Below are 14,025 nucleotides of genomic sequence, written 5' to 3'. Positions count from 1 at the left end.
CTGAGAACACTTCGTCGCCCAGCAGGGTGATGAGCAGACGTTCTACGAACAGTTCCATCTTCCCCGTCTGGGTGGTCTCCGGAAGGCCTGTGATGCGTAGATTGCAGCGTCGGGACCTCGCCTCCAAATCTTCTGTTTTATCCTGAAGCGTTCTTCTGAGTGTCACCGCCCGCCTTCTTGCAGTGTCCAGTTCCGTTTGGGCCTCCTCTACCTCCGTGATCTGCCGGTCAGCCATGTCGTGTCGCTCCGCGTGCTTGTCGAGACGTTCCACCATGCGGTCCATTATGTAGGACATGGCGTCCATCTTGGATCCCAACGCCGCTATATTCGTCTGGATATTTTGCTCCATGGAGCGGAGCATGGTCTTTATGTCGGAGTCTTCCGCTTGCATCTCCCCTGTCCGCACTTCCTCGTCGGGCTGTGCCTGGGGGCTTTGCACTGGTAATCGCCTCTGCGAAAAGGGGAGCTTACTCTGTGTCCTGTCCCCCTTACCCATGTCTGGCAGTGTCTTGTAGATCGCCGAGTGCCGCCGACGACAATGCGCAAATGTCAAAGGGACTGCAGTGGCGCGGTCAGATGCCCCCACTTCAGATCGCTTCGCGCGTTTCCCAGTGAAAAAAAGGGGGGGGGAATCTGGGGTAAAATTGACTCTACCTCTCCCTCTGACTCTCTCAGTGGAATGAAGAATGAGTGTGTTCGTCCTGGCCCGGACGCAGGGGGCTCCACTCTGTGTAGTCTCTGGCCTTGCTATCGGTGCATGAACCAGGCAAGTCGAGTACTGGAGCAGGCGTCTGGAGGGGTCACTGTCGCCCTTGATGCACAGTCACTGATCGTCTCGTGCTGCAGAGTTGTCACTGGATGAAAGTGCCGGTGGGGGGTAGGGTGGCCCCCCCGGACTCTCGGGCTCGCCGCGCCTCTGTTTCCCTTCTGCGTGTGGCTCCCGCTCCGGCACCGCTCACCGCAGCCTCCCCCGCTCACTGTGTCAGTCGCGGTCAAAATGGCGCCGCCGTTTTCCACAATTCTGGCAGAGCGGACCCACCGTCGTCACTGGGGATACACTGCGGCAGTCCGCAGGGGCCGCAGCGAGCTCGTCGCGGCGCCCGCTTCCCCTCTCCGCCTCCGCTGCAGCCTGGTGTATGTTCGGGGTGAGCCGCCGAGGTGTTCGCTCCCGCCAGCCGTCCTACCCCTCACTGAAGGCGGATCAACAAGTCACTTGAGGCTGCGGTCTGTGGGCCTACTCTGCACTCGGGAGTGCACGTCGGTAGCCTCCGTCCGGATCACTGTATGCCCTTCTCAGACGGATCAGATCGGTGACTTAAGGTTCCGCCAGCATTGGGGGTGTCAAGGGTGTCGATACCAGGTCGTCTCTTCAGGATAGAGCAGGATTTTGTCGGTGGTGCCTGCGGAGCTCGGGTACTACGCGGCCATTCCTGGTGCTCGCTAGCTCCGCCCCCCCGATTAGGACTAATTTTAGAAGAACATGCAGGACTTGCCTCTGCACACGCAGGTGTTTCCGCCACAGTGTCATTATTAAAGCAAAGATACTGGTGGCCGCGCATGAGGAAACAGACCCGAAACTATGTTTTGGAATGTGACATCTGCCAGAAAATTAAAGTTTCAACAGTGAAACGCCCGGCACAGACGCCCCTTCTAATCTCAGATAAACCATTAGCATGTGTTTACCTGGACCACTGTGGTCCCTTACAAAGGGATGGCAACTATAAATATATCATGGTCGCAGTGGATTCATGCTCAAGATCCATTTGGATGTGGCCTCAGCGCTCGGCTGACGCCTGAACTGTTATAAAAGATTTGCGAGTCTTTATCTGCACATACGCAATCGTCACACTACATTCTGATCAGTGTCTTGCGTTTAGCTCTCGAGCTTACAAGGAAGCCATGGCCAGCTTGGGCGTAGCATTGCGGTACTTTGTAAGGGACCACAGTGGTCCCTTACATGAGATCTGCAAGGTCTGCGGCATGTTTAACCGCTGATCTGCAGTTAAGTAACATGCAATTCAGGTGCGGTTTGTGCAAGCAGTCTGTGAGCGGTGGGTGTGTGAGAGGATCTGCATGAGGTTATTAGTGTTTAGGGCATTGGTGTTGAGTCTGGGAGCTCTGTCATGGTTGGATGTGATGGTTTGGATGGGTTCCGAGAGAAGTTTCTTAGGGCGGATCGGGCTGGGGTAGGAAGAGGGGCTGCTAGTGTTGATCTAGAGGGGGCCGAGGAGAGTGAGTGTGGAGAGGTGTATGAACGGAGGAGGGCGATGATATCTGGCTCAGAAAAGGGATTCATGGACCTGGAGGGTCTAGATGGGGCATTCGGGTAGGGGGTGGTATTCCAGTTCTGGCCTGAGGGAGTATCTGGTACTGGGAGGGGGGTCATGGTCCTGGAGGTTCTAGCTGTAGGGTTAGGATAGGGGTTGGTAGTCCAGTTCTGGACTGTTTTTTTTTATTTTTTATTGTTTTTATTAAAGAGAAAACAAGAAAAGCCAATAGCAGGTGCCTTACATCACGGAGCAAACAACACTTATACCATCATAGACCGGAATAGACGGATGTCCCCTGGGGCAAAAACAGAGTTATGAATTGTAGCTGTTGTGCGGAGGCATAATATACAGGAGATATGAAATTCAGTTCAGCCAGTACCAATCACAAACCCCACCACCCATAGGAACCGAAGTGTAGTAAACAGGATAATTTCAAGTGGCAGGAGAGCGTAACACGGTAAAACAGAGAACAAAACAACGACTGCAACTAGCATGCAAGAGTAATACACGATACATTATAGAGGTCAATGTAAACAATGTCACCCCCAGGACCCGTCTACCCATCGAGCAGGATTACCCCTCAGGAAGGCACCTAATAACAGGATATTAATAGGATATTGGACATATAAACAAAACATAGACAATACAAAAAAAAACTTCCCCCCACCCTGCACCCCTGCATATGGCTTTCGCCTAACCCCCAACTAGCAGTGTGCCTGTCGCCCCATCTAACTAGGTTCTAAAAGTAGAAAAAGTGGAGGAGGATATCTTCATATAGGCTCCCAGGCTCCCCTCCCCCCGCCAGGAACTAGCAACCCCCGTAGAATAGCTAAAAAGTTTAGAGAACGTTGGCCAAACAAACAGGGGAAGCCGTAAACACCGCCCAACTTCTTGTAATCATAATGGTGACAAATCCCACATCTATTGAAGCCATGATATTAAACCCAGTCAGTCAATCTTATCCTTGGCCCTTCCGATCTTTCATGCAAACCCTTTCTGTTCGAACCACCGCATTCACAGAAGAGTCAAAGTGCGTCAAGAGTTCAAAAAAGTTCAGTCTGGAACGAGTCAAAAATGTTAAATCCCTGTGAACAACCTAAAGAACAAAAGTACCTGTCAGTCGATTAACGCCGAGGTGCTCAGAAATCACGCTGGAAAGAGAAAGAGAAAATACACACAACAACCAGATAGATCAACAAACACATTGACTATCAACAATTGCTGGTTTAAGTCCTATCAAACCACCCAGATGGCGGAGCCTCATCATGTAGGACACTCAGGCCATGGTTAGTCTGCAAACGCCCTGATGTATATTGGCAATGCATGACTGATTCATGGTCTGGATACCGCAAATGTCAATGCAAGGTGGTACTGATAGGTGCAGTGCAAAAAAATATACAAATAGTGCAGTGGCTAAAATGGCTGTCAAGGCAAACGAAGACCTTTATTAGTGCTTGCCTGGACGTCAGATTAAAAATAGTGTAATGACAGTGTAAAATAATCACTGTCCAGCTTGCTTGGTAGAATACAAAAAATGATAATAATCAGGCCAACATGTTTCTGCCGTACTGTGTAAATTCACTGGCATTCGTCAGGGCCAAGCTTATCAAAATGCTACTGCAGATTACACTACCAAATGTGTAGAAGTGAAAAAGTAAATCATTAGATCAAAAAAACCATATTGTAGGTAAACTAAGAGTGGTCGAACATGACCATCCTACCGCATCTTCTCGAGTTGCTCAGTGGATGCGATTGATCTTCCCTATAATAAAAGAGTCAAAAGAAAACCATATACAAATTGAGTGACCACGTGGTGCCTGGTGAAACATAGACAATCTAGATTATTTGAATATGCCCAAGGCACCGCGTATTAATACTGTGCATAACCAGCAATCATTCCAGCAACCTCAGCCAGATCAAACACTCACTTATGATGATCCTTCTAGTGGTGCGAACAGTAACGTCACCAGACAGAACTACTGTATCAAGTTTCAAAAACAAAATTATAAATTTAACACTTACCCATCAATATGTGGGAAGTAAGCCTCACCTCACCCGGCAACTGCTCGGAAAAATAAGGCCCCGCTCTAGACGTGTAAATAAAGACAGTACCTAAATCAGATCACTGTCAAACTTACAATACACTGTACTGTCTATATAACCCAATCCTTTTCTGAATTGCCCACAAATAGGATCTCACCGTGAAAGACCAGATGTCCGCATTAGGCGAATCATTAAAAATGTTACCTCAATGCATATTGTCAAATATTGATTCCAAACAAGTAGCAAAGTTCTATACCTATACTGCACAATTGTGCAGTATCTGTATCTACTTATTACAATTTCCCTTTAATCAGCTTGAAAAACGAGGGATAAATAAGGGATAAATAGGGAGGAGGCACAGGGTAAAACCCATCATCTCAAACAAGCATGCCTAGGGTCAGCAAGTCAAAGACGCCTGCCCGGCCAGACTCAAAATCCACGCTAGACCCCCAAACAGTCTAACTCACACTGTCCCAACTTACCTGTCCGTCGGTACCTCACGGCGGGTTCACGAGCCAAAGGGGAGGCACCGACGGACTGGTTGGGGCCAGTTATATACTGGCGGTAGTGGGTTAATGATTCCCAGCTGGTGCAAGTCCCGCTGTAACAGCGCCTGTGCACTTTTGCGACGCTACCCGGCGCATGCGCCTCAACCGCAAAGGCGATGGCGCGCATGCGTGGCTAAGTGTCCCCACCGGTGCTGAGAAACACTACCCGAATCGCGCGTCTAAGGTAGGCGCATGCGCATTACGGGTGCGCTCATCAAGCTCTCTCGCGGCACCCGTTCAGGCTGTTATAACCGCATCTACTGTCTGGTGTCCACAAGGCGCATGCGCATCCCGAGAACACCTGCATGGCACTTGCAGGCTTCTCAAGCGCCGCCTCGTTCAACCAGATGAAATAAGAAAGTTTTAAGTAACAACAAATCGTGTGCAGTCACTGCTGCCATACCTGCTAATCAAGCCGACTAGGCAAGAGAGAGGGGTATCGATCAACACAAGGAACTCTCTAATATGAGACCCATGCACCCCAAGTCGGACGCCTGTGATTGTAGGGCGCTATTATGTGCATGCACTAGTTATGCACGCCCCTGTTGCCACAGCCTAGTGTGTTCATTAGTGTAAGACAACTACCTTAATGCAGATAAATACGCCCCTCGGGGTGTGTGTTCCCAGGACCTATGTCAGGCAATTCAAAACAAAACAAAAGGCTGAAACCCTGCCCAGATAGTCAAGGGTGTAGGAGGACTGTATTACCAGGCGCCTGCCTGGGCAAATATATATGCCCAGGCGAGTCAAACAGCACTCGGTGTGATATTGGAGTCTATTGAAACCTAGAGTGTAAAAGTAATTAAACATACCCCCCAGGCAGACTCCCTTCCTATACTGGTACACCCTACTAGTGGAGAAGGATGCATATGGCAGCTGCCATTTTGAGGGTCTGAATGGCCGCTTAGATCACCGCACCTGAAGGTGCGCACTCAGACCCCAACATAGGGACGGAGGAGTATCGTCATGGCAAATGATGCACACGCAGGTTGAAGAGCACGGATAGTGTGTTCAGATAGAGAGCCACGGAATGTTGTCATTCAGTCCAATCACATCAGTTTTTAATTTGAAAATCCAACGCTGCTCTTTGACAAATAGAAAGTGTGAAACATCAGCGATGTGTGGTGGGATGTACGGCTGTTCAAGAACCACCCAAGTCAGATCCTCTACTTTGTGTTTTGCCTCTAGAAAATGATTTGTGAGGCCCGTAGATTGTTTCTTGCAGCGGATCGTACTTTTGTGTTCGCTGATTCGGGCCTTGATGGCTCTCGTTGTGTGGCCCACATATTGCTTCTTACATGGGCACGTGATCAAATAGATGAGTTTGTCTGAGTTGCAGTTCGTGTGTTTTGTGAGCCTCCAGAGTCTCGTGGTCCCGATATCGACCGTTAAGGTCTTGCGTGTCTGTGGACAGGCCGCACAGTTGCCACATGGATAATGGCCTTGTACTGGAGTGGTATTCCAGAGGGTGTTGGTACACTGTTTCAGTTCTCTCCGTGGTCTAGTATGGACCAAACTGTCCCGAATTGATGGTCCTCTCTTAAATGCAAATAAAGGTCGGGGTATAGTACCCGCCCCTGAGTTCAAAATCTTCCAATGTCTGAGTATCGTCTTCTTCACCACATTGGAGGATGTGGTAAAAGTCTGTACCATGGTCATTCGGTCTCTGGTACTGTCAGACCTCTTATGTTGTAGAAGAGCCTCACGGTTGTTGTTAAAAGCCCTCTTGTGAGCTCTGCGTACAAGCTGATTCGGATAATGCCGATCTCTCAGATTAGATGCTAATTCCGCGGCATGGTGCTCGTATAGAATGTTCGAAGAGCAATTCCTTCTGACCCTGAGGAATTGGCCGACAGGCAGATTCTCACGCAATGATTGCGGATGGAAACTCTGGAAAGATAATAAAGAGTTCCGTGCCATGGGTTTCTTGAAGAGTTCACTTCGTAGGCCTCCCTCTGCTGGAAAAATGTGAAGGTCAAGGTAAGCTAGTCTGTCTTTGCTGCTCTCCATGGTGAACTTGAGGAACTGATTCCTTGTGTTCAACCAGGCGTGAAAAGATGACACCTCAGCGGTCGACCCTCTCCAGATCACGAGGATATCGTCAATATAACGTTTCCACAGTACCACCTGGTGGAAAAAGGGGTTACTGTGGTTCAGCACATGATCTTGCTCGAATTGGTGCATATAGAGATTGGCCAGGCTGGGTGCATAGACACTCCCCATTGAGGTCCCTGAAACCTGGAGATAGAGCTCATTCTGGTACTGGAAGAAGTTCTCCATCATGGCGGTCCTAGCGCATTCCATAATGAAGGATACTGGTGTTATTGTATCCAATTCTTTGGCCTCTAGAATGGTTCTGATACAGTCAAGTGTTTCCTGTTGAGGAATAGACGTATACAGGGACTCGACGTCGAAGCTGACCAAAAGGTCAGTCTCTACGTCGAACTCTGCAGCTGCAATCAATCTCAGCACATCCCCGGTGTCCTGTAGGTATGTCGGTGTCTCTCTCACTATCGGCTTTAGAAAGAAATCTACAAAAGTAGATAAAGGCTCGAGTAATGAGCCTATCCCCGAGATAATAGGTCGTCCAGGCGGTGGTCTCTGGGCCTTATGTATCTTGGGAAGACAGTAGAAATACGGAGTTACCGGATGTGCTGTTACTAGATATCTCGCCTCTTGGGGAGTAATCCAACCCTCTGATAGTCCTTCTTCCACAAGACTCTTGATGTCATTCGAGACTCTCTCGGTGGGATCTGTATGGAGACGCCGATAAGCCCTGGTGTCGTTCAGTTGTCTTTCACATTCTGCCTGATAGATGTTGGTGTCTTGCAGCACGATTGCGCCTCCCTTGTCCGCGGGCTTAATGGTAAGGGAATTATCGTTTGCAAGCGTGGACAATGCTTGTTTCTCCAAGGAAGACAGATTGACAAAGTTCTTCCGTTGTTGGGTATTGTTCATAACATCATGTGTCACTGCTTGCTCGAATGCTAGGACATTAGCTGGCACTTGCTGGTTCAGGGGTGTGAAGGTCGACTTTGGTTTGAGACCAGTGTTCTGTTCACCAGGACCAGATGGGTCGCCCGCTTCTGTAGTCAGATCAGACTTTTTGAAGAAGAAGCGCAACCGAATTTTTATATAGAAACATTCCAGTTCACACCTTGTGTTAAACCGGTCTCCGTCATAAGTGGGGACAAAACTCAGCCCTTTGTTCAATACCACATTCTCAGTCGGTGTAGTGGCCCTAGAGCTCAGGTTCACTACGAGGTCGCAGCTCCTGATGTTGGTCCGGTCACGTTGCTGGTCTGCGGCGCCCAATTGACAGTTTGTTGGCCTCTTCTTTTGCCGCGATTCCTGCCCCGGCCCTGCCATAAAAAAGACTGGTCATAATAAAATGACGGATTAGGAGGGTACATGGGCATAGGATGACCCATTGGTGGGGGACCCATAGGTCCTTGGTGGTAATTCCATGGGCCTGGGGGCCACCATTGTCCTGGATTCGGGTACTGTTGAGCTCCTCGGCCTCTGTTGGCTCTACGCTGGAAACCTCTGCCACGGGTGCCGGAGTTAGGGCCTGCATTGGGATTTCCTTGATCGCTGGAGCCTGAATCTGAGCCCGAGGACGAGTAGTTGGACCCGTATCTTCTCCCTTTGGAGTTAGTAGATGGAGCTACATACGTGTCACTCAAATAAGGATAGGCTGATTCCATAGAAAAACGTGCCAGATCTTTTTTAAACTTCTCTACTTTGTTAAGCAGGATGTTGTCACGGTATTCCTTGTTGGTCTTGTTGGCCTCGTCCAAGTTCTTTTTGTAGATCACAGGTCTAATAGCTGCGTTGATTTGGCCCTCCAGAACCTGGATCTCTATCAGGAGTGCATCGGCTGTTTTTTTAGCTGTTTTTATTATTAGTATCAACCAGTCACGGGTGCACCGCCAAGCAATTAAAGCCCAATTCCTCACGAACTCTTTATCAGTAAGGAATAATCGTGGTGCCGTGGTAACAATCAGACCCGACGGTGCACACTTGCCATGCAGATACTCATTCATAATCACCCCGTGTAGAGAAATACGTGAGTGATTTTTCTTGAGATTCAACAGTTTAACCCAGTCATCTTCAGTCGTGGGGTTAGAAGTAGAGGGTAGATCGTCTAATATGCTAGGGTTATCATTGAGGATGGTGTTTAAATCCTCTTCATCGAATGCTAGACCACCAAACTCCTCCATGGTGAGAAAACGTAATGAGCAAAAAACTAAATAAAGAAGTTGGGTGAGCTATAAGACACCACTACACTTGCTGTGTGATGATAAGATATGGAAACAGGGACCCGCAGCCACAGCTGCTCAGTACAATACAACAAATTGGTGAAGGAGGGTCCGAGGGAAAGTTTAACGACCTAACAGGTAAATACCCCCAGTGTGACAACCTAAAGAACAAAAGTACCTGTCAGTCGATTAACGCCGAGGTGCTCAGAAATCACGCTGGAAAGAGAAAGAGAAAATACACACAACAACCAGATAGATCAACAAACACATTGACTATCAACAATTGCTGGTTTAAGTCCTATCAAACCACCCAGATGGCGGAGCCTCATCATGTAGGACACTCAGGCCATGGTTAGTCTGCAAACGCCCTGATGTATATTGGCAATGCATGACTGATTCATGGTCTGGATACCGCAAATGTCAATGCAAGGTGGTACTGATAGGTGCAGTGCAAAAAAATATACAAATAGTGCAGTGGCTAAAATGGCTGTCAAGGCAAACGAAGACCTTTATTAGTGCTTGCCTGGACGTCAGATTAAAAATAGTGTAATGACAGTGTAAAATAATCACTGTCCAGCTTGCTTGGTAGAATACAAAAAATGATAATAATCAGGCCAACATGTTTCTGCCGTACTGTTTGACTCGCCTGGGCATATATATTTGCCCAGGCAGGCGCCTGGTAATACAGTCCTCCTACACCCTTGACTATCTGGGCAGGGTTTCAGCCTTTTGTTTTGTTTTGAATTGCCTGACATAGGTCCTGGGAACACACACCCCGAGGGGCGTATTTATCTGCATTAAGGTAGTTGTCTTACACTAATGAACAGACTAGGCTGTGGCAACAGGGGCGTACATAACTAGTGCATGCACATAATAGCGCCCTACAATCACAGGCGTCCGACTTGGGGTGCATGGGTCTCATATTAGAGAGTTCCTTGTGTTGATCGATACCCCTCTCTCTTGCCTAGTCGGCTTGATTAGCAGGTATGGCAGCAGTGACTGCACACGATTTGTTGTTACTTAAAACTTTCTTATTTCATCTGGTTGAACGAGGCGGCGCTTGAGAAGCCTGCAAGTGCCATGCAGGTGTTCTCGGGATGCGCATGCGCCTTGTGGACACCAGACAGTAGATGCGGTTATAACAGCCTGAACGGGTGCCGCGAGAGAGCTTGATGAGCGCACCCGTAATGCGCATGCGCCTACCTTAGACGCGCGATTCGGGTAGTGTTTCTCAGCACCGGTGGGGACACTTAGCCACGCATGCGCGCCATCGCCTTTGCGGTTGAGGCGCATGCGCCGGGTAGCGTCGCAAAAGTGCACAGGCGCTGTTACAGCGGGACTTGCACCAGCTGGGAATCATTAACCCACTACCGCCAGTATATAACTGGCCCCAACCAGTCCGTCGGTGCCTCCCCTTCGGCTCGTGAACCCGCCGTGAGGTGCCGACGGACAGGTAAGTTGGGACAGTGTGAGTTAGACTGTTTGGGGGTCTAGCGTGGATTTTGAGTCTGGCTGGGCAGGCGTCTTTGACTTGCTGACCCTAGGCATGCTTGTTTGAGATGATGGGTTTTACCCTGTGCCTCCTCCCTATTTATCCCTTATTTATCCCTCGTTTTTCAAGCTGATTAAAGGGAAATTGTAATAAGTAGATACAGATACTGCACAATTGTGCAGTATAGGTATAGAACTTTGCTACTTGTTTGGAATCAATATTTGACAATATGCATTGAGGTAACATTTTTAATGATTCGCCTAATGCGGACATCTGGTCTTTCACGGTGAGATCCTATTTGTGGGCAATTCAGAAAAGGATTGGGTTATATAGACAGTACAGTGTATTGTAAGTTTGACAGTGATCTGATTTAGGTACTGTCTTTATTTACACGTCTAGAGCGGGGCCTTATTTTTCCGAGCAGTTGCCGGGTGAGGTGAGGCTTACTTCCCACATATTGATGAGTAAGTGTTAAATTTATAATTTTTTTTGTTTTTTGTTTTTGAAACTTGATACAGGAGTTCTGTCTGGTGACGTTACTGTTCGCACCACTAGAAGGATCATCATAAGTGAGTGTTTGATCTGGCTGAGGTTGCTGGAATGATTGCTGGTTATGCACAGTATTAATACGCGGTGCCTTGGGCATATTCAAATAATCTAGATTGTCTATGTTTCACCAGGCACCACGTGGTCACTCAATTTGTATATGGTTTTCTTTTGACTCTTTTATTATAGGGAAGATCAATCGCATCCACTGAGCAACTCGAGAAGATGCGGTAGGATGGTCATGTTCGACCACTCTTAGTTTACCTACAATATGGTTTTTTTGTCTAATGATTTACTTTTTCACTTCTACACATTTGGTAGTGTAATCTGCAGTAGCATTTTGATAAGCTTGGCCCTGACGAATGCCAGTGAATTTACACAGTACGGCAGAAACATGTTGGCCTGATTATTATCATTTTTTGTATTCTACCAAGCAAGCTGGACAGTGATTATTTTACACTGTCATTACACTATTTTTAATCTGACGTCCAGGCAAGCACTAATAAAGGTCTTCGTTTGCCTTGACAGCCATTTTAGCCACTGCACTATTTGTATATTTTTTTGCACTGCACCTATCAGTACCACCTTGCATTGACATTTGCGGTATCCAGACCATGAATCAGTCATGCATTGCCAATATACATCAGGGCGTTTGCAGACTAACCATGGCCTGAGTGTCCTACATGATGAGGCTCCGCCATCTGGGTGGTTTGATAGGACTTAAACCAGCAATTGTTGATAGTCAATGTGTTTGTTGATCTATCTGGTTGTTGTGTGTATTTTCTCTTTCTCTTTCCAGCGTGATTTCTGAGCACCTCGGCGTTAATCGACTGACAGGTACTTTTGTTCTTTAGGTTGTCACACTGGGGGTATTTACCTGTTAGGTCGTTAAACTTTCCCTCGGACCCTCCTTCACCAATTTGTTGTATTGTACTGAGCAGCTGTGGCTGCGGGTCCCTGTTTCCATATCTTATCATCACACAGCAAGTGTAGTGGTGTCTTATAGCTCACCCAACTTCTTTATTTAGTTTTTTGCTCATTACGTTTTCTCACCATGGAGGAGTTTGGTGGTCTAGCATTCGATGAAGAGGATTTAAACACCATCCTCAATGATAACCCTAGCATATTAGACGATCTACCCTCTACTTCTAACCCCACGACTGAAGATGACTGGGTTAAACTGTTGAATCTCAAGAAAAATCACTCACGTATTTCTCTACACGGGGTGATTATGAATGAGTATCTGCATGGCAAGTGTGCACCGTCGGGTCTGATTGTTACCACGGCACCACGATTATTCCTTACTGATAAAGAGTTCGTGAGGAATTGGGCTTTAATTGCTTGGCGGTGCACCCGTGACTGGTTGATACTAATAATATAAACAGCTAAAAAAACAGCCGATGCACTCCTGATAGAGATCCAGGTTCTGGAGGGCCAAATCAACGCAGCTATTAGACCTGTGATCTACAAAAAGAACTTGGACGAGGCCAACAAGACCAACAAGGAATACCGTGACAACATCCTGCTTAACAAAGTAGAGAAGTTTAAAAAAGATCTGGCACGTTTTTCTATGGAATCAGCCTATCCTTATTTGAGTGACACGTATGTAGCTCCATCTACTAACTCCAAAGGGAGAAGATACGGGTCCAACTACTCGTCCTCGGGCTCAGATTCAGGCTCCAGCGATCAAGGAAATCCCAATGCAGGCCCTAACTCCGGCACCCGTGGCAGAGGTTTCCAGCGTAGAGCCAACAGAGGCCGAGGAGCTCAACAGTACCCGAATCCAGGACAATGGTGGCCCCCAGGCCCATGGAATTACCATCAAGGACCTATGGGTCCCCCACCAATGGGTCATCCTATGCCCATGTACCCTCCTAATCCGTCATTTTATTATGACCAGTCTTTTTTATGGCAGGGCCGGGGCAGGAATCGCGGCAAAAGAAGAGGCCAACAAACTGTCAATTGGGCGCCGCAGACCAGCAACGTGACCGGACCAACATCAGGAGCTGCGACCTCGTAGTGAACCTGAGCTCTAGGGCCACTACACCGACTGAGAATGTGGTATTGAACAAAGGGCTGAGTTTTGTCCCCACTTATGACGGAGACCGGTTTAACACAAGGTGTGAACTGGAATGTTTCTATAGAAAAATTCGGTTGCACTTCTTCTTCAAAAAGTCTGATCTGACTACAGAAGCGGGCGACCCATCTGGTCCTGGTGAACAGAACACTGGTCTCAAACCAAAGTCGACCTTCACACCCCTAAACCAGCAAGTGCCAGCTAATGTCCTAGCATTCGAGCAAGCAGTGACACATGATGTTATGAACAATACCCAACAACGGAAGAACTTTGTCAATCTGTCTTCCTTGGAGAAACAAGCATTGTCCACGCTTGCAAACGATAATTCCCTTACCATTAAGCCCGCGGACAAGGGAGGCGCAATCGTGCTGCAAGACACCAACATCTATCAGGCAGAATGTGAAAGACAACTGAACGACACCAGGGCTTATCGGCGTCTCCATACAGATCCCACCGAGAGAGTCTCGAATGACATCAAGAGTCTTGTGGAAGAAGGACTATCAGAGGGTTGGATTACTCCCCAAGAGGCGAGATATCTAGTAACAGCACATCCGGTAACTCCGTATTTCTACTGTCTTCCCAAGATACATAAGGCCCAGAGACCACCGCCTGGACGACCTATTATCTCGGGGATAGGCCCATTACTCGAGCCTTTATCTACTTTTGTAGATTTCTTTCTAAAGCCGATAGTGAGAGAGACACCGACATACCTACAGGACACCGGGGATGTGCTGAGATTGCTTGCAGCTGCAGAGTTCGACGTAGAGACTGACCTTTTGGTCAGCTT

General features: G+C 47.9%; 1 protein-coding gene across 1 annotated transcript in view; it reads left to right on the top strand.

Moving 5' to 3' along the window:
• The window catches only part of LOC144830661 (transmembrane protease serine 12-like), a 548,207-nt gene that overhangs the window by 336,586 nt on the left and 197,596 nt on the right, over window positions 1-14,025 (top strand). The gene's annotated exons all lie outside the window — the stretch shown is intronic.

This window comes from Lissotriton helveticus, chromosome 1_1, assembly GCF_964261635.1.
Source record: "Lissotriton helveticus chromosome 1_1, aLisHel1.1, whole genome shotgun sequence".
In the NCBI taxonomy this organism is placed as follows: Eukaryota; Metazoa; Chordata; class Amphibia; order Caudata; family Salamandridae; genus Lissotriton; species Lissotriton helveticus.
This window is presented reverse-complemented; position numbering and strand designations above follow the sequence as displayed.